Source organism: Mobula birostris, chromosome 1 (assembly GCF_030028105.1).
Source record: "Mobula birostris isolate sMobBir1 chromosome 1, sMobBir1.hap1, whole genome shotgun sequence".
NCBI lineage: Eukaryota > Metazoa > Chordata > Chondrichthyes > Myliobatiformes > Myliobatidae > Mobula > Mobula birostris.
The window spans coordinates 33,428,057-33,450,983 of record NC_092370.1 but is presented as its reverse complement, the minus strand read 5'-3'; the positions used below and the strand labels follow the sequence as shown (position 1 = coordinate 33,450,983).

Here is a 22,927-nt window from a genome sequence, read left to right as displayed (position 1 = left end):
GAAGGGCATTAGGACCCATAGAGCTTGGCACCGGTGTCGTCGCAGAGCAACGTGTGGTTAAGTGCCTTGCTCAAGGACACAATATGCTACCTCAGCTGAGGCTTGAATGAGTGACCTTCAGATCACTAGACCGAGGTCTTAACCACTTGGCCACACGCTATGGAAATGAATAGACAATCAACATTTCAGACTGAAACCCTTCTTCAGGACTGGAAATGAAGCAGAAGACACCAGAATAAAAAGATGAGGGGAAGAGGAAGGAGGATAGTTAGAAGGTAATAGGTGAAGGCAGGTAGGTAGGAAAGGTAAAGGGTTGGAGAGGAAGGAATCTGATAGGAGAGAAGAGTGAACTACAAGAGATAGAGAAGGAGGAGCGGACCCAGGGAAGGTAATAGGCAGGTGAGGAGAGACAAGAGGCTAGGGTGGGGAATAAAAGAAGACAGTAGGGGAAGTTCAAGGAGAAATCGATATGCCTGCAATCAGGTTGTAGGCTACCCAAAAGGGATATAAGTGTTGCTTTTCCACCCTGAGGGTGGCCTCATCGCGGCACAAGAGGTGGCCATGGACAACATGTCAGAATGGAAATTGGAATGAGAATTAAAATGTTTGGCCATTGAGAAGTTCTGCTTTGGGCAAATGGAGTGGAGGTGCTCAACAAGACAGTACCCCAATTTACGATGGGTCTCACTATTGTAACCAGGGACCACATTGGGAGCGTCAGACACAATAGATGACCCCAGCAGACATGCAGATGCAGTGCTGCCTCACCTGGAAGGACTGTGTGGGGCCTTGAATGGAGGTGACGGAGGAGGTGAATGGGCAGGTGTGTCATTTTGGCCGCCTGCAGGGATAAGTGTTGGGGGGGGGGGTCAGATTAGTAGGGATGGACGAATGATCAAGAGAATCATGGAGGGAGAGATCCTTGCAGAAAGCAGGGGGAGATAAAGATATGTTTGGTGGTAGGATCCCTTTGGAGATGGTGGAAGTAGAGGCGAATGATGTGTTGGATCTGGAGGCTCACGGGGTGGTAGGTAAGGACATGAGGAACTCTCTCACTGTTAAGACACTGGGAAGATGGAGTGAGCACACATGCTCATGAAATGGAGGAGATGCGGGTAAGAGCAGCATCAATCATGGAGGAAGGGAAACCGCATTCTTTGAAGAATGTGATTTCTGATGTCCTGGAAAGGAAAGTCTCGCCCTGAGAACAGATGTGGCAGAGACAAAGGAACTGAGAAAAGGGAATAGCGTTTTTACAGAAGACAGGGTGGGAAGAGATATAGTCAAGATAATTGTGGGAATAGGTAGGTTTATAAAAGATGTCAGCTGACAGCTTGTCTCTAGAGATGGAGATACAGAGATCAAGAAAGGGGAGGGAGGTATCAGAAAGTAGAACAAGTGAATTTAAGGGCACGATGGAAGGAAGAGGCAAAGTTGACGAAATTACCAAGCTCAGCATGGGTGCATGAATCATGACCAATGCAGTTGTCAATGTAGCAGAGGAAGAGTTGGGGAGCCTTACCGGAGAAGGCTTGGACATGGACTGTTCTACATAGCCAACGAAAAGGCAGGTATAGCTGGGGCCCATGCAGGCACTCATGGCTACTCCTCGAGTCTAGAGAAAGGGGGAGGAACTGAAGGAAAAATTGGTGAGGGTGAGGACCAGTTCTGCCAGATGGAGGAGGGTGGCGGTGGAAGGGGATTAGTTGAGAAAGAAGTGGAGAGCTTTAAGGCCCTCTTAATGGGGGATAGAAGTGTATAGGATGAAAATGAGGCTGTTAGGGCCAGAGAATTGAAAGTGAGTGAGGAGATCAGAGCATGAGAAGTGTCATGGATTAGGTGGGCGGGGACTGACCCAAGGGCGGTAGAATGGAGTTGAGGTATGAGGACACAAATCCAATGGGGCAGGAATAGGCAGAGATGTAACGAGCCTACCTGGACAAGGTTTGTGGATCTTGGGAAGGAGGTAGAAGCGAGCAGTGTGGGGTAAGGGAACAATGAGATTGGTGGCAATAGCTGGGTGTTCTCCAGAGTGGATGAGGTCGGAGCCAGATTCGGGATGGTGTGGAGTGGGGTCCTCCTTGACGGGTAGATACCAACAGTTGTCAGATAACTCGCAGGAGGTGTCTGAGAGTTGTTGCCTGGCCTCAGCAGCGTAGAGGTCAGTCCGTCACACAACACAGCCTGTGGGTTTGATGGTAAAATCGGCCAGAGTGGAGGGCAGTGCATTCAGAGGGGGTAAGGGGGTAAGGAGAGGGGTACTGAAGCTGAGATGGTTGATGACTCGTAGGCAATTTGAGAAGAGAAGATCCAGAGCAGGCAGAGAACCGTAATGGGTGTCGAAGAAAAGGAAGAAGGTTGGAGATGGGAGAAGGGATCATCAGTGCGGGGTGTGGAATCCTTGACAGAGAAGTGGGCTCGGAGTTGGAGGTGACAGAAGAGGAGCTCGGCGTCATGGCGAGCTCGGAACTCGCTGAGGTCTGGGTGAAGGGGGACAAAGGCAAGTCCCTCGCAGAGGACAGGTCAGAGAAGGGAAGGTCGGAGGGAATGGTGAAGGCACGACAAGGATTAGAGCTGGGATCAGAGCGGGAAAGAGAATAGGTGGCACCAGCAGAGGGGGGAGGGTTGAGGTGTCAGGGAAGGTGGGTTGGGAGGAAGATGGAAGCTCTGAGGACACAAGAGGTGACGGTGAAGACTGAGAGACCCGGAGTTGGAGAGTAGAAGTAGGTGAAGGGGAGCCCAGGAACCCAACTGCAGCAAGGAAGGTCTCAGCTTGGATGTGTTTGTGATCTAGGTCCAGGCTGCAACCAGAGATAGAGGTCATGCAAGTATCTTGAAATACTGTTTCAAACCACTAGAGGGTGCTACAGCATGGCATTTAGCCAAGGTACTGTACCACAAATACTGTATCATTAGGCTCTACTTAAACTTGCAGAACCACCTTCAAAAAAAACATGCTGCTAAACTATATACAAAACAAATGATATTGTGGAAAAGTATTATTAATCTTTCATTAATAACACGAATTTGCAGAATAAATGGCACATTTATTTTTTGGCGAAGTTAACTTAAATGATATAAACATAGAAACATAGAAAACCTACAGCACAATACAGGCCCTTCAGTCAATACCCCGACATCCCCTCTGTACCTACTTCCAAGCACCTTAAAACTGTGCCCTCTCACGTTAACCATTTCAGCTCTGGGAAAAAGCCTCTGACTGTCCACACGATCAATGCCTCTCATCATCTTACGGACTTCTATCAGGTCACCTCTCATCCTCCGTCACTCCAAGGAAAAAAGGCCAAGTTCACTCAACCTATTCTCATATTCTGCTGGAGGTAGCTGTAGCAGTTCTTCAGATCATAGCAAAATGTACAGAACAGCAGGATGCTATTTAGCCAATTGTTTGTGTCTGTGAAAGAGAATCCTTTGTTTTAATCCCACTTGGCCTTGCAGCATTAATTAGACTTATTCACTTAGCATTTGTAGACCTTTCCCTTTTGCTGTTGGCGAGGCTGGTATTTATTGCCTGTCCTAACTGCTCTGAAATCGTGAGATTAATGGAGGTGGGTACAACTACAATATTTAAAGGGCACGTGGACAGATATGTGGATAGGAAAGGAGAAAAATGGGCCAAGTGTAGGAAAGTAGGACGAGCTCTGAAAGATCAGAATAGATGGTTTTGTGCGTTTTAACTCTGACCATCTGCCATAAGCAGGACTTCCCAGTGGCCAAACATTTTAATTCCAATTCCCATTCCTGGTCAACACTTGTAATATTTGTAATGAACAGTTTACGTCAAATAATGACACACTCAAATTGCTGGAGGAACTCAGCAGGTCAGACAGCAGCTAATGAAAGGAATACACAGTGGATATTTCAGGCTAAACCCTTCATCAGGACTGGAAAGGAAAGGGGAAGAAGCCAGAATAAGGTGGTAGGAGGATGGGAAGGAGTACAATGTAGAAGGTGATAAGTGAAGTCGGTGAGAAGGAAGGTAGGTGGGCGGGGGGGGGGGGAAGAAATGAGAGGCAGGCAGATGATAGGCAGAAAAGGTAAAGGGCTGATAAGGAGAGGAGGGGCACCAGAGGGAGGTGATAGGCAGGGGAGGAGAAGAGAAGAGGTAAGATGAGAGCCAGAATGGGAAATGGAAAAAGAGAGAAGGGAGAAGGGGGTAAATTACTGGAAGTTAGGTAAACTGATGTTCATGCCTTCACGTTGGAGGCTACCTATTTTGAGGTTCCGCTTGGGAACCAAATGCTGTCCAACCTTAACTTCTATCATTATTCTGCAGTGACTACTGTAGAATGGTAGGTGGGCACACAGCAATCTTGATTGTATGAGTGGAGGTGAGGAGAATGCTCTCCCTCACACCTGGATTTGTGATTACATGCCCCAGTATTTGGGCTGATCTGGCCCATGAGCAGGACCCGCCAGCCCACACTGTGCTCCTTATCTTTGAAGGTTAGTAGACTCACACCACCAGTTCTTTGTACTTGTAGCCTTTAAAGTTCCGCCACATAGCTTGCATTGTCTCTCTTCATTCGTTTTAAATAAAATGTATTACCTCAAATGTACCTCACAAGTTCCATCCATTATGTCTCCATCATTTCACTGGGCTGTGTATGTTACTTTGAGGTCTATTATTGTACATCTGACTGTTTGTGATGCTTCAAGATTGTGTATCATCCACAGATTTCAAAATTGTGCTTTGCAACCTCAAGTCCAAAGAGCAGTGATTTTTGGAGAACACTGCTATATACCATTCACTGGTTTAAAGGACATAAGCCATGTCCTCCTTTTTTAATATACTTAAGTCATTTGTTGGTTCATTGTCTCAGCTGTTTCATTATCAATTTTACTAACAAGTTTATTACAACACACTCAAATAATCCATTAAAATCCATTTGTAGACATCAACTGACTGATGTCATCCAACCTCTCTTTTGGTCAAGTATGATTTTCCCTTAACAAATTTTGCTAGCTCTGCTTTATTTATTCATGCTTGTCGAATTCATTGTTAATTTCTCCTGGATTGTTTTTCTAAAAGCTTCCACATTATGTTCAGTTGACTGGCCTAAAGATATCCAGGATTATTCCTCTCACACTTTTTAAGCCAGCACGTAAACACGTTTCCTTGGAGTTTTCTGGTACCAGTCCTGGACCTAAATAAGACATAATAATTAGGTATAACCATTTCTATTCTTACTTTCCGTAATAACTTGGAAAGAACTCAATCTAGACTAGATAATTTAGCCACTTTAAGTACCACTTTTTTAATTCCTCTTAAATATATTTAAACCTTCCAATATTCTAAAATTGTCCGTTTACTGTTGCTTTCGTAATGTCCTCACAATCACTGTGTAAAATATTTGTTTATTAATAGCTTTCAATAAGCTGCCAATCTCCCTTCTGCCAATCCAGCATGTTAGCTGGATTAGTTACAGCCTGCGCCTGCATGGCATGATGAGTCTATCGGGACTTTGAGACTTTTTTGGTCTGCTGTTTATCAAATTATGGTATTGTTTTGGACTGTTATGTTATAATTATGAAGTTTTGTCAGTTTTAGTCTTGGTTTGTCCTGTATTTTCTTGTGATATCATTCTGGAGGAACGTTGTATCATATTTTAATGCATGCATTTCTAAATGACAATAAATGAGGACTGAACTGAACTGAACAGGCACCTCAAAGCACTCGAAAAGTACCACAAACAGTGTCTCCGCAAAATCCTCTCAATCACTGGAAGGGTAAACAAAGTTAAATCTGGAAGCCTAGGTGAACCAATGTCAGCGTCCTCGCCCTCTCTATTGGGGATGTTTACAGGGCTCCACTGAGCAGGCCACATCTTTTGTGTGCCTGGGACCAGTCTTCCTAAAAAGACACCTTATTCTGAGGCAATCACAAGGCAAGATTACCAGAATGGCAAAGCAGAAGATTCAAAGACCTTTTCAAAGCATCATTGAAAGAAGTACAGCATTCCCACCGGCCCACAACTGTTCCAAACAAAGGAGGAACATTTGAGACTGTATTGAGAATTGGAAGCTCATGCATAGGCAGCCCAGCAGTCATGATGAAATAATGATATTTTCTCTCAAATTATTCACTTGCCTATGTCAGCATGGGAGCCTGTGGTTCCTGTATTGGCTTCATCAATCATCTTGAAACACAAAACTGGAAAGGACCCACGTCATGCTCAATCCCATGGTACAACTTAAAAAACAAGAAGAAATGCCAATCAGTTCTGGGTTTTGAATTGCTTTCTCAGATCTATTTTGTAATTTTCTATTCAGTTTGATTCTACCTCGAACATGGATTCTCCTCATCGAACAAAGATTTGAAATTCAGTTTGTTGGAGAAATTAAAATTTGTTCAGGCAATACAGTGGGCCTGATGAGTACGAATCTTCAATAGTAATACTTACATCAGGCTGCTGTTTCTTGACTACCGCTCAGTGTTCAACACAATCATACCTCCATTCTGATCAAAACACTCCAAAACCTGGCTTCTGTATCCCCCTCTGCAACCGGATCCTTGACTTCCTCACTGAGAAACCACAGACTATGCGGATTGGAAATAACACATCTTTCTCTCTGATAATCAACACTAGCACACCTGAACGATGCAAGCTCAGTCTCTCTGTGCACCCATTACCATGAGACTAGGCACACCAACTATAAATTTGCTGATGGTGATGAGGAGGCATACAGGAGCAAGAAAGAACAGCTAGTTGAGTGGCGTTGCAGTAACAACCTTGCACTCAACATCAGTAAGACCAAGGAATTGATTGTGGACTTCAGGAAGGGAAAGTTGAGGGAACACACACTGGTCCTTATCAAGGAATCAGAAGTGGAAAGGGTGAGCAGATTCAAGACCCTCGGTGTCAAAATCTCTGCGAATCTATTCTGGGCTCAACATATTGATGTAATAACAAAAAGCCATAACAGAGGCTATATTTCATTAGGAGTTTGAGGAGAATTGGTATGTCATCAAAGACACTCACAACTTCCCATAGATGTACTGTGGAGAGCATATCACCATCTGGTATGCACAGGATCAAAAAAAAGCTGCAGAAAGCTGTAAACTCACTAGCTCCACCATGGGCACTAGCCTCCTCAACACCCAGGACACCTTCAAAAGGCGATATCTCAAAAAGGCAGTATCCATTATTAGGGATTCCCATCACCCTGGACATCCCTCTTCTCATTGCTACCATCAAGGAGGAGGTACAGGAGCCTAAAGATACTCACTCAATGTTTCAGTAACAGCTTCTTCCCCTCAGCCATCAGGTTTCTGAAAGGACAGTGAACCCATGAGCACTACGGCTCTAGTTTCCCTCTCTTTTTGTACTAATTATATTTTTATATATATTCCTTATTGTAATTTATAGTTTTTATTACTATGTATTGCAACATACTACTGCTGCAAAACAACAAATTTCATGTCATATGCTGGTGATATTAAATCTGATTCTGATTCGGAATATGCAAAGCATGATATTTATAGAGTAGATTTGACTTGTAGAACATGACTCATGGAGATGGAGAATTTATCAACAAAGTTAAATCTGGATGTAATTAAGGTAGCTATAGGGGAAAGAGTAGCTGCTGAGAATGGAAATGTGGAACTTGAAAAGCTAACCACATCAGAAATGTGGTTTAAAGCTCAGCCAACTAATAACACACTAAAGTTCAATTCAGACGTAGTGATCTGGTGGATGGGAGTGTTGTCATTATTGGCAAGGTTTGCAGTGGGAATTTGAGATGGATTCAATTTCCCACATTCAGTTGAAGGGTTTTGTAATTTATCCAAGCCTAAATCTCTTGTGGTAGAAAGACTAAATTTCAAACTTCAAAGTAAATCAAAGTGCATATACGTCACCATATACAACCCTGAAATTCATGTTATTGCGGCAAATCATAGTAAGTACAAGAAACACAATAGAATCAGTGAAAGACTGCGCCCAAAAGGACAAACAACCAATGTGCAAAAAATAAACAAACTGTGCTAATACTGTACAAAAAAAGAAAGAAAGAATAATAAATATTAAAAACATGAGATGAAGAATCCTTGAAAGTCAGTTCAGTGGGAACAGTTCAGCGATGGGAAAGTGAAGTTGAGTAAAGTTATCCCCTCTGGTTCAAAAGCCTGATGGTTGAGGGGTAATAACTGTTCCTGAACCTGGCAGTATGGATTCTAAGGCTCCTGTACCTTCTTGTACAGAAAAAGTAGACGAAGACTGGTAAAAAGTTTATAATTGTCAGTGACCCATGTGTCTGCAGAAAACAGCACAGCAGTAAAAAGACACTAAATCCTTCTGAAAGTTGGTGATAACATTACAAAGGATAGAGAAGCTTCACTGTTTGAAATGTCTACAAATGAAAATCCTGGAGTCTGTTCTATCCTTTGCCACAAAGAACAAAACAGAACATAGGCTCATTTTCCTTTAATGAGACAGGTAGGAATAACCACAATTTAATTATGATTTCAATGTTAAAGGTATTTTACCACTTCAACAACCTGCAACAATTAATCAAGAAGACAATGGGTCTCGGTTCGGTGTCGACTGTACTCTTCTCCATAGATGCTGCCTGGCCTGCTGAGTTCCTCCAGCATCTTGTGTGTGTTGCAATGATTAATATGCAACTTTATTAAACAAGACACAGGATTGCAGATTCTACTATTTGTGCATATACTGCTATTTGTAACAATTGTTCAGTGCATTGGTTATTTTCACCCAGAGTTACAGAATCATAGAACACTACAGCACATAAGCACGCCTGTCAGCCCACTTAGTCTCTGCCAAGCTATTAATCTGCCTGGTTGCAATGATCTCCACCCAGACCATAGTCCTCCATACCCCTCCAACCCACGTACCTATCCAAAATTTCTCTTAAATGTTGAAATCAAACCCGCATTCTCCACTTCCACACCCACACCATTAGCATCATCTGAATGAAGAATGTTCCCCCTAAACATTTCACCTTTCACCCTTAACCTATGATCTCCAGTTCTAGTCTCACACAACCTCAGTGGAAAAAGCCTGCTTGCATTTACCCCTCATAATTTTGTATACCTCTATCAAATCTCCTCTCATTCTTTTACGCTCTAGGAAATATAGTCCTAACCTATTCAACCTTTCCCTATAAATCATGTTCTCAAGTCCTGGCAACATCCTTTTAAATTTTCTCTCTACTCTTTCAATCTTACTTACATCTTTCCTGTAGGTAGCTGACCAAAATTGCACACAATACTCCAAATTAGGCCTCCCCAACATCTTATACAATTTCAACAAAACATCCCAACTTCTGTACTCAGTATATCGATTTATGAAGGCCAATACGTCAAAAGCATTCTTTATGACTCTATCTACCTTTGAGGCCACTTTCAAGGAATTACGGATATATGTATATTCCTAGATACCTCTGTTCTTCAACATTCCTCAGTGCCCCAACACTCACTGTGTGAGACCTACGCACCCTGGTTGGTCCTCCCAAAGTGCAACAGCTCACACTTGTCTGTATTAAATCCCATTTACCATTTTAGCCCATTTTTCCAGATTGTCCAGATCTTGTTGCAAGCCTTGATAGTCTTCCTTGCTGTCCACTACATCTGAATCTTAGTGTCACCCGCAAATTTATTGATCCAGTTAACCACATTATTATTCAGACCATTGATATAGATGACAAGCAACATCAAACCCAGCACCAGTCCCTGCGGCACCCTCCCCCCCAGTCACAGGCATCCAGAGAGGCAACCATCTATTACCACTCTCTGGCTTCTCCCTCAAAGCCAACACCAAATCCTATTTACTACCTCATCTTGAATGCCAAGTGGCTGAACCTTCGTGACCAATGTCCCATGCAGGACCTTTGCAAGAACCTTGCTAAAGTCCACGCAGACAACACCCACTGCCTTGCCTTCACAAAAAAACCTCTAAGATGGTTGGACATAATCTACCACAAAGTCATGTTGACTATCTCTAATTATTTCCTGCATATCCGGATACTTACAGATCCAGTCCCTTAGAATACCTTCCAATAACTTACTCACTACTGATGTCAGGCTCACTGACCTATAATTTCCTTGCTTATTCTTAGAGCCTTTCTTAACCAACAGAACAACAATAGCTACCCTCCAATCCTCTGGCACCTTCTGTATTTGCATCTCTACTAGCATTGGAGAGTCTCCAGAGCTGGTTCACAAAAATTATTCTGGGAATGAAAGGGTTAAAAGTATGAGGCGGGCTTGATGGCTCTAGGCCTGTACTTGCTGGAGTTTATAAGAATGCTGGTGTTCTCACTGACACCTATTGAACATTGAAAGGCCTCAATACACTTGAGTGGATGTTTCCCATAGTGGGGGGTATAGAGGTGTCCAGAGGACACAGCCTCAGAATAGAGGAACATCCATTTAGCACAGAGAAGAGGAGGAATTTCTTTTGCCCGCGGGCAGTGAATCTGTCTAATTCATTGCCACAGATGGCTGCAAGGCCAAGTCATTGAGTATTTTTAAAGTGAAGGTTGATAGGCTCTTGAATAGTCAGGGTGTCAAATGTTATGGGGAGAAGTCAGACAAATGAGTTTGAGAGGGGTAATAAATTAACCAGATGCAATGGTAGGATACTTGATGGGCCAAATGGCCTAATTCTGCTATGTCTTATACCTCACTTATGCTAAGGACATTTTAAGTATCTCTGGTAGGGTTGCTGTAATTTCTGCACTTGCCTCCCACAGGTCACGCAGGAACACCTTGTCGGGCCCTAGGGATTTATCCACCCAAAGTTACCTGCGTATTGCACCTTGGGTGTAACTGCCTTCCTGCATCGTCCATCAATCAACCCCTCAGCCTCGCTAATGATCCAGAGTTCACCCAGCTCCATTTCCAATTCCTTAACACGCTCTGAAAGAAGCTGCTACTGTCATGGTCCGGTCCGTGAAGTCCGTATTCCAGTTCACAGCCCGGTCCATCGACCCTTGCTCCAGGTTTTCCTGTCTATCCTGCTTCTGTTCTTGTTGAGCTCTTATTGAGCCAGCTGATGCTCGTTGGGGCTGGCTGCATAAATACCTTCAGAGACCAGGGCGTGGCTGCTGGATTGTTCTTGTCCCTACTCCTTGTATCCCTCCATCTGCCTTCTGTCTCCTTGCCTGAAGCCCTGCCTTGTCTTGCCGGTAACTCTCGCCTCGCCTGAAGTTCTCGTCTCGCCTTGCTTTACCAGAAGCCTTACCTTGTCTTGGTGCTAACTCCCGCCTCATCTCGCCTGCAGTCTTGTCCTGGAGCCACCCTGTACCTAGCTCCCTTCCTGTCCCTTTCCTCCACCCAGGTAAGCCAGGCTGTCTTGCTGTTACCTGCGGTTGGTTCTGTCTCTTCCTGTCCCTTGCCTCCGTTGGGTAAGCCAGGCCATCTTCCCATTACCTGCGGTTGGTTCAGTCCCTTCCTGTCCCTTGCCTCCGTCGGGTAAGCCAGGCCATCTTGCCGTTACCTGCGGTTGGTTCTGTCCCTTCCTGTCCCTTGCCTCCATCGGGTAAGCCAGGCCATCTTGCCGTTACCTGCGTTTGGTTCTGTCCCTTCCTGTCCCTTGCCTCCATCGGGTAAGCCAGGCCATCTTGCCGTTACCTGCGGTTGGTTCTGTCCCTTCCTGTCCCATGCCTCCGTTGGGTGGTGATCCACGCCTTGCCCAGGTGAACCGTGCCCTGCCCAGGAGGAGCCTACCTAGCGTCAAGCCTGAAGACTCCAGCCTCCTGCCCAGCCTCAAGCCTGAAGACTCCAGCCTCCTGCCCAGCCTCAAGCCTGAAGACTCCAGCCTCCTGCCCAGCCTCAAGCCTGAAGACTCCAGCCTCCTGCCCAGCCTCAAGCCTGAAGACTCCAGCCTCCTGCCCAGCCTCAAGCCTGAAGACTCCAGCCTCCTGCCCAGCCTCAAGCCTGAAGACTCCAGCCTCCTGCCCAGCCTCAAGCCTGAAGACTCCAGCCTCCTGCCCAGCCTCAAGCCTGAAGACTCCAGCCTCCTGCCCAGCCTCAAGCCTGAAGACTCCAGCCTCCTGCCCAGCCTCAAGCCTGAAGACTCCAGCCTCCTGCCCGGCCTCAAGCCTGAAGACTCCAGCCTCCTGCCTGGCCTCAAGCCTGAAGACTCCAGCCTCCTGCCTGGCCTCAAGCCTGAAGACTCCTGCCTAGCCTCAAGCCTGAAGACTCCAGCCTCCTGCCTGGCCTCAAGCCTGAAGACTCCAGCCTCCTGCCTGGCCTCAAGCCTGAAGACTCCTGCCTCCTGCCTAGCCTCAAGCCTGAAGACTCCTGCCTCCTGCCTAGCCTCAAGCCTGAAGACTCCTGCCTCCTGCCTAGCCTCAAGCCTGAAGACTCCTGCCTCCTGCCTAGCCTCAAGCCTGAAGACTCCTGCCTCCTGCCTAGCCTCAAGCCTGAAGACTCCTGCCTCCTGCCTAGCCTCAAGCCTGAAGACTCCTGCCTCCTGCCTAGCCTCAAGCCTGAAGACTCCTGCCTCCTGCCTCCTGCCTAGCCTCAAGCCTGAAGACTCCTGCCTCCTGCCTCCTGCCTAGCCTCAAGCCTGAAGACTCCTGCCTCCTGCCTAGCCTCAAGCCTGGAGACTCCTGTCTCCTGCCTAGCCTCAAGCCTGAAGACTCCTGCCTCCTGCCTAGCCTCAAGCCTGAAGACTCCTGCATCCTGCCTAGCCTCAAGCCTGAAGACTCCTGCCTCCTGCCTAGCCTCAAGCCTGAAGACTCCTGCCTCCTGCCTAGCCTCAAGCCTGAAGACTCCTGCCTCCTGCCTAGCCTCAAGCCTGAAGACTCTAGCCTCCTGCCTCCTGCCTAGCCTCAAGCCTGAAGACTCTAGCCTCCTGCCTCCTGCCAAGCTTCGCCTCTAGCCTCAAGCCTGAAGACTCTAGCCTCCTGCCAAGCTTCGCCTCTAGCCTCAAGCCTGAAGACTCTAGCCTCCTGCCAAGCTTCGCCTCTAGACTCAAGCCTGAAGACTCTTGCCTCCTGCCAAGCTTCGCCTCTAGCCTCAAGCCTGAAGACTCTAGCCTCCTGCCTCCTGCCTAGCCTCAAGCCTGAAGACTCCTGCCTCCTGCCAAGCTTCGCCTCTAGCCTCCTGCCTCCTGCCAAGCTTCGCCTCTAGCCTCAAGCCTGAAGACTCTAGCCTCCTGCCTCCTGCCCAGCTTCACCTCTAGCCTCAAGCCTGAAGACTCTAGCCTCCTGCCTCCTGCCAAGCTTCGCCTCTAGCCTCAAGCCTGAAGACTCTAGCCTCCTGCCTCCTGCCAAGCCTCGCCTCTAGCCTCTAGTCTCTAGCCTCAAGCCTGAAGACTCTAGCCTCCTGCCTAGCCTCGAGCCTGAAGACTCCTGCCTCCTGCCAAGCTTCGCCTCTAGCCTCAAGCCTGAAGACTCTAGCCTCCTGCCTCCTGCCCAGCTTCACCTCTAGCCTCAAGCCTGAAGACTCTAGCCTCCTGTCTCCTGCCAAGCTTCGCCTCTAGCCTCAAGCCTGAAGACTCTAGCCTCCTGTCTCCTGCCAAGCTTCGCCTCTAGCCTCAAGCCTGAAGACTCCAGCCTCATCCTGCCTGCCTGCCAAGCCTCGTCCTTGCCTAGTTCTGGGGTCTGATCCAGAGGCAAGACCCAGGTACTGGGTCCTTGTCCAGTCTCTGGCTCAGAGTCCCAGCCCGGGCTCCTGGCTCTCTTATCCAGTCCTGTTCCGGGTTCCTGGTTTTCGTGTCCATGTCCTTGCCCTCCGCCTGTATCCTAGTCCTGTCCCTGGTACTTCAGTGTCTGTGTCTTGCACTTGGGTCCGTTCCCAGCCACCACCTTATGACAGCTACTGGATGCACTTTGTGTCAGGAACACTAGAGGCCTCCCTGCCTTCCCATATCCAGCATTCCACTATCCTGCCTGACATCCCCACGGATCTAACTGTATAATAAGAAAGAAAGAAAAACTAAATGAAAAAAAAATCTACCATCACCTCTCCTTGCCGAAGCCTCTGTGGGCCGAAGGCTGAACTCCCCACTCTCCACACTAGCCTACTCACATTGAGGCCGCTCCACTTAAACCAAACTTCTTTTTATTGGCCTTTGCCAAGAGACTACAAATACACACTCCAAAGTCTCTCAGAAAACCGTGGTGCGCAGAATGTCCCGACTGCCTCCTCCCCACCAACCCGCAAGTTTCTTTATTTAATTCTTTTATGGGAAATAACAATAGTAATTTTATTGAAAACTAATGTTTTCTGTTTATTGTGATAAACAGAACAAGTTGGTAAGGCATTGCCTTAACAATAATTGTGGTGCCTTCGGTTGTCTGCATAAACTCTGATCAGGACTATGTTTTAGTATTAAGCCGGTTTACATAACAGTAACTTCGAACCTTTCGAACTCCAGTTTATAAATAGGTTTCTGCTAGTTAGGCGTGAATGTAATCCACAATAAGATATTTTCCCTGTAAACATTTTATTTTAAAAGAACGAACTGTGAATAAAATATAAAATCATGAGATCTGTTCTTAACGTTCATATAAAAGGAAAATGCTTTCGAAAAATAATGACATTCCCATTTCTAGAGTGGAATTTAATAAACATACCAAAATATCCGGGTTGTGGTAAACTACTGCAAGTTTTACTAATCATCAGACAGTAAACGTGAATATAATTTTGTTCCAAAAAATAAACACGATTCCCTAAGAATAAAATAACGGGGACGGTTATTATCCGGCAGCGAGCCACTCACCGAGGAATAGGAGCAGGTGAATTACTGTAAAACTGATTTTTCTATACTAGAAAAACCTCTGCGGTATTCACAGCCAAGCCCACTGCGTGTGTGTAAAAATATACCCGTGTTTAACAGGAGCGGATGCGGTTTGCTTGTCCGCCCGGAGGGGTGACCGACTTGGGCGGCGGGGGTCGTCATTAGCTAACTCTTGCTCAGGGGCGGTTTATTTGGTGCTCGCCCTGACGGTAACTGTTGAGCCCTTGCTCGACTGGCGGGCTGTGGCCAGGTAAAGCGTCTGGTGCTGAGGGGCGAGCAGCTGTCCCTCCGCGGCAAGTCCGAGGACTATCGGGCCTACTGCCAAATAAGGAGTGGGCTCTGCAGAGGGTAAGTGTGTCCACCAGATTCTTTTAAGTATGCTATCAGTTTTTTTTTTAATTTGCAATAAATTTCCCCTGCCCGTGGCTTTAAAAATAGCACAAATGTCACATTTTGCGAACTGAGCAGACCTGCCAGTGTGGTTGAATGTTATTTATCCAGCAGGGTAAAACCTTGCAAAGTAAAATACAAGCTGCGGGTTTGTGAATTCATTCCGAGATCTTCGCGTAAATGCACTCCTGCAGTATCTCACTGCACGGAGCCTGTGTTTAGGCAGAAATTGGCTGGATGTTCTCCGAATATGTTTAATGCCGTTTATGTACTCCAGCTGATCTGGAAGGAGGTGGGACCAGTCGCGAAGCCGTTGCGGCAAAAATACATTTTCTTTAACCTTCTGCTGATAACTTAAGTAAAAATTAGTCTTTGGAAATGGTAAGTATGAACAGATGAAAATGAATTGACAGGTCATATTTTGGCGAAATGACAAAATCTATTTTCATTAAATTCCATTAAAAAAAACTCATTAGTCGCAAGATAATTAAATAAGCTTCGCACTGGTGCTTTTTTTTCCTTCACTGGGTTTGGTCCATCGTCAATTTAATCATCAATGTAGCCTGTGGTAGAACTGTTGTCCAGGAGATAACTAAACAGAACATTAATGTGTAATATTTCAAATACTTTCTATGTAGATATTAAAATATGCAGCTTTTTCGTGCTTTCGATTGACTGCAGTATACAAGTGTCCTGTTTAATTTTTTTTTACAAAGGAAGAAAAAGTGGAGGAGTCCTTTTGAGTGGAATTTTGATGCCTGTGGACTTGTGGCAATTGTTTTGGCATACATTGCAAACTGAACCTTCTAGCTGACATGAATTGAAGAATACTAATATACAGATTCCTCTGATGTGATATGATTGGCAAGGAGAAACCATAAGATAGGAAGAGAATTAGGCTATTTGGCCCATTGAGACTTCTCTGCCATTTCATCATGGCTGATCCACTTCCCCCTCAGCCCAGTCTTCTACCTTCTCCCCATATCCCTTTATGTCCTGACTAATCAAGAATCTATCAACTTCTGCCTTAAATATACCTGATTACTTGGCCTCCACTGCCACCCCTGGTAACGAATTCCAGATTTGCCACTCTCTGTCTGTTCTAAATGCACATCTCTCTATTCTGAGGCTGTGTCCTCTGGTCCAAGACTTCCCCACCACAGGAAAGATACTCTATCAAGGCCATAAGACCAAAAGATATAGGAGCAGAATTAGACCATTTGGCTCATCGAGCCTGCTCCACCATTTTATCATGGCTGATCCACTTTTCCTCTCAGTCTCAATCTCCTGTCTTCTTCCAATACCTTGTCGACGCTGACCTATCAAGAATCTATCAACCTCTGCCTTAAATATAAATAAATACTTGGTCTCCACAGCAGCCTTAGCAATGAATTTCACAGATTCACCACTCTCTGGCTAAAGAAATTTCTCCTCATCTCCATTGTAAAAAGATGCCCCTCTCTTCTGAGGCTGTCTTCTCCGTTCAGTTTCAGTTTCCCAAGCACCTTTTTGCTAGGAATGGCAACTTCACTCAATTCTGTCCACTGACGCCCTTCAACTTCCATTGTTCTGCCAGTATCTTCCACATTGAAGACTGATGCAAAATACTTATTCAGTTCGTCTCCCATTTCCTTGTAACCATTACCACCTCTCCAGCATCATTTTCCAGCAGTCCCATATCACAGGGATTTAATTGGGTAGCACTGTCTTGTTGGGCCAGAAGGCCTGTTGCCACACTTTATCTCTCTAAATAAAATAAAATTAAAATTAAAATTAAATAAACCTGCACACAACATTCGAAGTGCAAGCTCACCAGTGCTTGTACAGCTGTAATGTGACATGCCAGCTCTTCTACTCTGCCCTGACCAATGCAGTTAAGTGTGGCAAATGCCTTCTTTACCAACCCGTCTGTCTGTATCCTGACTGTCATGCAACTATGTACTTGTACCCCTAGGTCCTTCTATCTTACAACATTCTCCAAGACCCTACGTTTAGAGTGTAAGTGCTGCCCTGCTGTAACTTCACAAAATGCAACTCTCTGTACTTGCCTGTGTTAAACCGTTTACTGTTCAGTCCAATTTAATGTCAGAGAAATGTATACAATATACATCCTGAAATGCTTTTTCTTCGCGAACGTCCACGAAAACAGAGAAGTGCCCCAAAGAATGAATAACAGTTAAATGTTAGAACCCCAAAGTCCCCCCACCAGCTCCCCTCCCTCCCTTGTGTAAGCAGCAGCAACAATCTCCCCCCTCCCCCCACCAGCAAAAAAAAGCATCAGCACCTGCCACCGAGCACTCAAGCACGAGCAAAGCAACAGCAAAGACACAGACTTGCAGTTACCCCAAAGACTTTCCCTTTCACCCGGTATACAACATACCACAGGTTCTCTCTCTCCCTAATAAGGGAGAAGGAGGTGTCTCCATTTTCCCAGCGAGCAGGGAGGCATAACAAAGAACTCGCTGGTTAATGATGTTAAAAGTCCGCTTTTTTCGAGCTCTGTGCCTGAATATCTCAATGACCTTGGGTCTCCAGGTGCACAGCTATAGATGTTTTGACTCCCCCGACGACACACGGGTCTCCTGCCGTGACATTGACCCTTGATCCACCCGTCCCAAGAGCCCCGACATCTTAGGCTTCCAAATCCGAGCTGGACTCTTAGGCCGAGCCCTTGGTGTGCTGAACAAAGTCCAATTATGGAACCCTGAGAGCAGGTCCTATTCCCGCAAAGGATCGAAGTCAGTGTGTAACTCCAAGTCAGGATCTTCAAAAGAACCCCGAAAGGGAAAAATAAAGATATTAAAGATGGAAATAGAGCTGTTTCAGAAGATGCAAGCAAAAGAATTGCCATTTCGTGCCATCATTACTCTGCTCCACCTCCTTGAGTATGGCCCACTTTCCCAGTTGCTCTAAGTTCTTTGAAGCAACACATATCAAAGTTGCTGGTGAACGCAGCAGGCCAGGCAGCATCTATAGGAAGCGGTACAGTCGACGTTTCAGGCCGAGACCCTTCGTCGGGACTAGGGTCTCGGCCCAAAACGTCGACTGTACCTCTTCCTATAGATGCTGCCTGGCCTGCTGCGTTCACCAACAACTTTTATGTGTGTTGCTTGAAATTCCAGCATCTGCAGATTTCCTCATGTTTGCCATCTAAGTTCTTTTGTAATCTTAGAAAATCTTCACCTCACCTTTAGAATGGAAGGCTCTGTGGGAGGGAAGGGCTAGATTGGTCAGTGTAGGTTAAAGAAATTGCAGAATATTGTGGGCTGAGGAGCCTATACTGAGCTGTACCATTCCATGTTCTATGATGCCACCCTTAAATTTACTAACCATGTCTACAATCTCATCTGAATCATTAATATAGATGATAAACAAAGCACTGATTCCCCCACACACCAATGGTCATGAGTCTGCAGTACAAAAAACAACCTTCTACTGCTTGTAGCCTAATCCACTTTTTTTATCTCTAGGGGCCAATAATAACAACAAAAAAGGTGCTTCAAGAAAATCAATTTTATACAGTGACTCATAACCAACCTAATAACCGCTATATTACAGGAGTGATATTTGCCCGACGCCAGCCCCCAAGGCCTGAGTCGATGTAGATAGGGTCTTGGCCGGAATGAGCCAAGGACAGTGGAAGAAGACAAACCAAAGTTTTTGCCACATCATGAAAGGAACAGGAAGTGCCAAATGTGAGACTGTTTTTGCAGCCACCATTTTGTGAACTATTGTGAACTGGTTCTTGCTCAGAGAAAGCTTAATCAGAGCTCCTGAAAGTGGACATGATGAGTACCTAGCCAATAATAAGACCATAAGATATAGGAGTAGAAGTAGTTCATTTGGCCCATCGAGTCTGCTCTGGCATTCAATCACGGGCTGATCCAATTCTTCCAGTCATCCCCACTCCCCTGCCTTCTCTCCATGCCCTTTGATGCCCTGGCTAATCAAGAACCTATCTATCTCTGCTTTAAATACACCCAATGACTTGGCATCCACAGCCACACATGGCAACAATTTCCACAGAATTACCACCCTCTGACTAAAGTGATTTCTCCGCATCTCAGTTCTAAATGGATGTCCTTCAATCCTGAAGTCGTGCCCTCTTGTCCTAGAATCCCCTACCATGGGAAATAACTTTGCCATATCTAATCTGTTCAGGCCTTTTAACATTTGGAATGTTTCTGTGAGATCCCCCCTCATTCTCCTGAACTCCAGGGAATACAGCCCAAGAACTGCCAGATGTTCCTCATACAGTAACCCTTTCATTCCTGGAATCTCTCTTGTGAATCTTCTCTGAACCCTCTCCAATGTCAGTACATCCTTTCTAAAAAATAAGGAGCCCAAAACTGCACACAATACTCCGAGTGTGGTCCCACGAGAGCCTTATAGAGCCTCAACATCACATCCCTGCTCTTACATTCTATGTCTCTGGAAATGAATGCCAACATTGCATTCGCCTTCTTCACAACTGACTCAACCTAGAGGTTAACCTTTAGGGTATCATGTACAAGGACTCCCAAGTCCCTTTGCATCTCTGCGTTTTGAATTCTCTCTCCATCTAAATAATAGCCTGCCCATTTATTTCTTCCACCAAAGTGCATGACCATACACTTTCCAACATTGTATTTAATTTGCCACTTCTTTGCCCGTTTCCCTAAACTATCTACATCTCTCTGCAGGCTCTCCTCCACCTATCTTTGTATCATTGGCAAATTTAGCCACAAATCCATTAATACCGTAGTCCAAGTCATTGACATACATCGTAAAAAGCAGCGGTCCCAACACCAAACCCTGTGGAACTCCACTGGTAACCGGCAGCCAGCCAGAATAGGATCCCTTTATTCCCTCTCTCTGTTTTCTGCCAACCAGTCAATGCTCCACCCATGCTAGTAACTTCCCTGTAATTCCATGGGCTCTTATCTTGCTAAGCAGCCTCATATGTGGCACTAGTCAAATGCCTTCTGAAAATTCAAGTATACCATGTCTACTGCATCTCCTTTGTCTACCCTGCTTGTAATTTCCTCAAAGAATTGCAGTAGGTTTGTCAGGCAGGATTTTCCTTTCAGGAAACCATGCTGGCTTTGGCCTATCTTCTTATGTGCCTCCAGGTACTCTGTAATCTCATCCCTAACAATCGATTCCAACAACTTCCCAACCACTGATGTCATGCTAACAGGTCTATAGTTTCCTTCCTGCTGCCTCCCACCCTTCTTAAATAGTGGAGTAACATTTGTAACGGAATACAATGCCAAAATCTATTGATTCTTGAAAGATCATTGTTAATGCCTCCACAATCTCTCCAGCTACTTTCTTCAGAACCGAGGGTGCATTCCATCAGGTCCAGGAGATTTATCCACCCTCAGACCATTAAGCTTCCTGAGCACCTTCTCAGCCATAATTTTCACTGCACAAACTTCATTTCCCAGACACTCTTGAATGTCTGGTATACTACAGACGTCTTCCACTGTGAAGACTGATGCAAAATACACATTCAGTTCTCCTGCCATCTCTGCATCTCTCATTACAATATCTCCAGTGTCATTTTGTATTGGTCCTAAATCTACCCTCGACTCTCTTTTACCCTTTATACTTAAAAATGCTTTTAGTATCTTCTTTGATATTAGTTGCCAGCTTCCTTTCATAACTCATCTTTTCCTTCCTAATGACCTTCTTAGTTTCCTTCTGCAAATTTTTAAAAACTTCCCAATCCTCTATCTTCCCACTAGCTCTGGCTTTCTTGTATGCCATCACTTTTGCTTTTACTTTGGCTCTGACTTCACTTGTCAGCCACGGTAGTGTCCTTCTTCCCTTTGAAAATTTCTTCTTATCTGGAAATTTCAAGGTCGTCTATTTTATTCCTTATTCTGCGTGCATTCAAATACAACACTCTCAGTCCAGTATTTGTTGCTTTCTGTTTTAACTGCACCACGCCTCTATTGCCGTTTAACTCATGCCACTGGCTGTGATTATGTCTCATCCCCTGCCTGTTCTTTCTCTAATCTCTGTTGCACGCTACCTTTGATTTTTTTCTGTTTTCTCCTTCCTCAACTCTATCACTCCAGTTGTCATTCCCCTGCCAAATTAGTTTAAACCCTCCCTAACAGCCCTATTAAATGTGCCTGCGACGATATTGGATCCCTTGGGTTCAGGTGTAACCCGTCCTTTTTGTACAGGTCGTACCTCCCCCAGAAGAGGCCCCAATGATCCAGGAATCTGAAACCCTACCCCCTACACCAGTCTCTCAGCCACACATTAATATGCCTGATAATGCTATTCTTACACTCGCTAGCACGTGGCATAGGCAGCAATCCTGAGATTACTACCCTGGAGGTCCTGCTTTCAGCTTCCTACTTAACTCCCTGAATTCTCTCTTCAGGACCTCCTCCCTTTTTCTACCTATGTCATTGGTACCAACGTGTACTAAGACTTCTGGCTGTTCACCCCCTCCCTTCAGAATACTCTGTACCCGGTCCGAGACATCCTGTACCCTGGCACCTGGGAGGCAACACACCATGCGGGTATCTCTATCAGGCTGACAGAACCTCCTGTCTGTTCCCCTCACTATGGAATCCCCGTGCCTACCGCATTCCTCATCTCCTTCTCTGCCTTCTGCACCACAGAACCAGGCTCAGTGCCAGAGACCCAATCGCCGTGGTCATCCTCTGTCAAGTCATCATTTCAACCACATCCGAAACCAGATAATGATTACTGAGGGGGGTGGCCACAGGGGTGCTCTGTACTATCTGTAGCTCTTCCCTTCACTTCCCTGACCATCACCCACTTTTCTAACTCCGGCAGCCACGGGGTGACTAACTCCCTGTAGCCCCTCTTCATATCCTGTTCACTCTCCCTAATGGGCTGTAGGTCATCGAGCCACAGCTCCAGATCCCTAACACGGTCTCTCAGGAGCTGCATCTTGGTGCACCTGGCGTAGATGTAGCCATCTGGGAGACTGGAAGATTCCCAGGATTCCCACATCCGACACCCAGAGCAAAATACTAACCCTACCGACATGCTCTCTATTCCTCAAAAAAAATGCAAAGAAAAACCAAAAACAAAGTCCAGCTAATCTGCTAAACCTGGAGATCATTTCCAAATAACAGGCTGCTTTTTTTTGGTAAAATAAAAATGACAGGCTTTTGAAAAGAACTGCCAGTGACCTGAAGTAAACTTAGCCCAGCATTTGGCTGACCTGGTTAAACTGGTTTGAACTGGCTTCACTTGGGGAGAACAAAGAAAGTGACATTTGGCATAATTCTGGTGGAAGAGCAATAAAGTGGGCCAGATCTAATGAGAAGCTGGACATAGGCTCTGGCCCATCTGACTAGCCTGTGAAATTGAAACACGACAGTTCTATCTGATTTTTAAAAGATAAGAATTTCAGGTGGGGAATAGCGAAAACTCTGAAAATCAACCATCACGGAGGTTGTATGTGGTCTATTATTGCAATTCGAATGTGCAGGAATGTAAGAACATGCTGAGAGTGGTGGACTGTGCCCAGTGCATCATGGGTACATCCCTCTCCACTATTGGTCGTACCTACAGGAGATGTCAGCAACAAGAAGGCAACATCTATCATCAAAGATCCCCACCACCTGAGCCTTGCCATCATCTTGTAGCTACTGTCGGGCAAGAGATACAGAAGTCTGAAATCCCACACCACCAGGTTTAAGAACGGCGATTTCCCTTCAACCATTCAGTTACTGAACCAAATGGCAAAATTCTAATCACTATAGTTACCATGACTATGACCACTTTGACTACTTTGCATTAAAGTGGACTTTTTTTTTTTAGCAACG

General features: G+C 45.6%; 1 protein-coding gene across 1 annotated transcript in view; it reads left to right on the top strand.

Annotated features, from left to right (window-relative positions):
- Positions 1–15,030: 15,030 nt before the first annotated feature.
- LOC140195453 (ATP-binding cassette sub-family C member 9-like) overlaps positions 15,031–22,927 on the top strand; it is a 172,138-nt gene continuing 164,241 nt past the window's right edge. The window contains exon 1 of the mRNA XM_072253779.1: positions 15,031–15,083. The gene's annotated coding sequence lies outside the window, so the exon portion shown is untranslated. The remainder of the gene's footprint in view (positions 15,084–22,927) is intronic.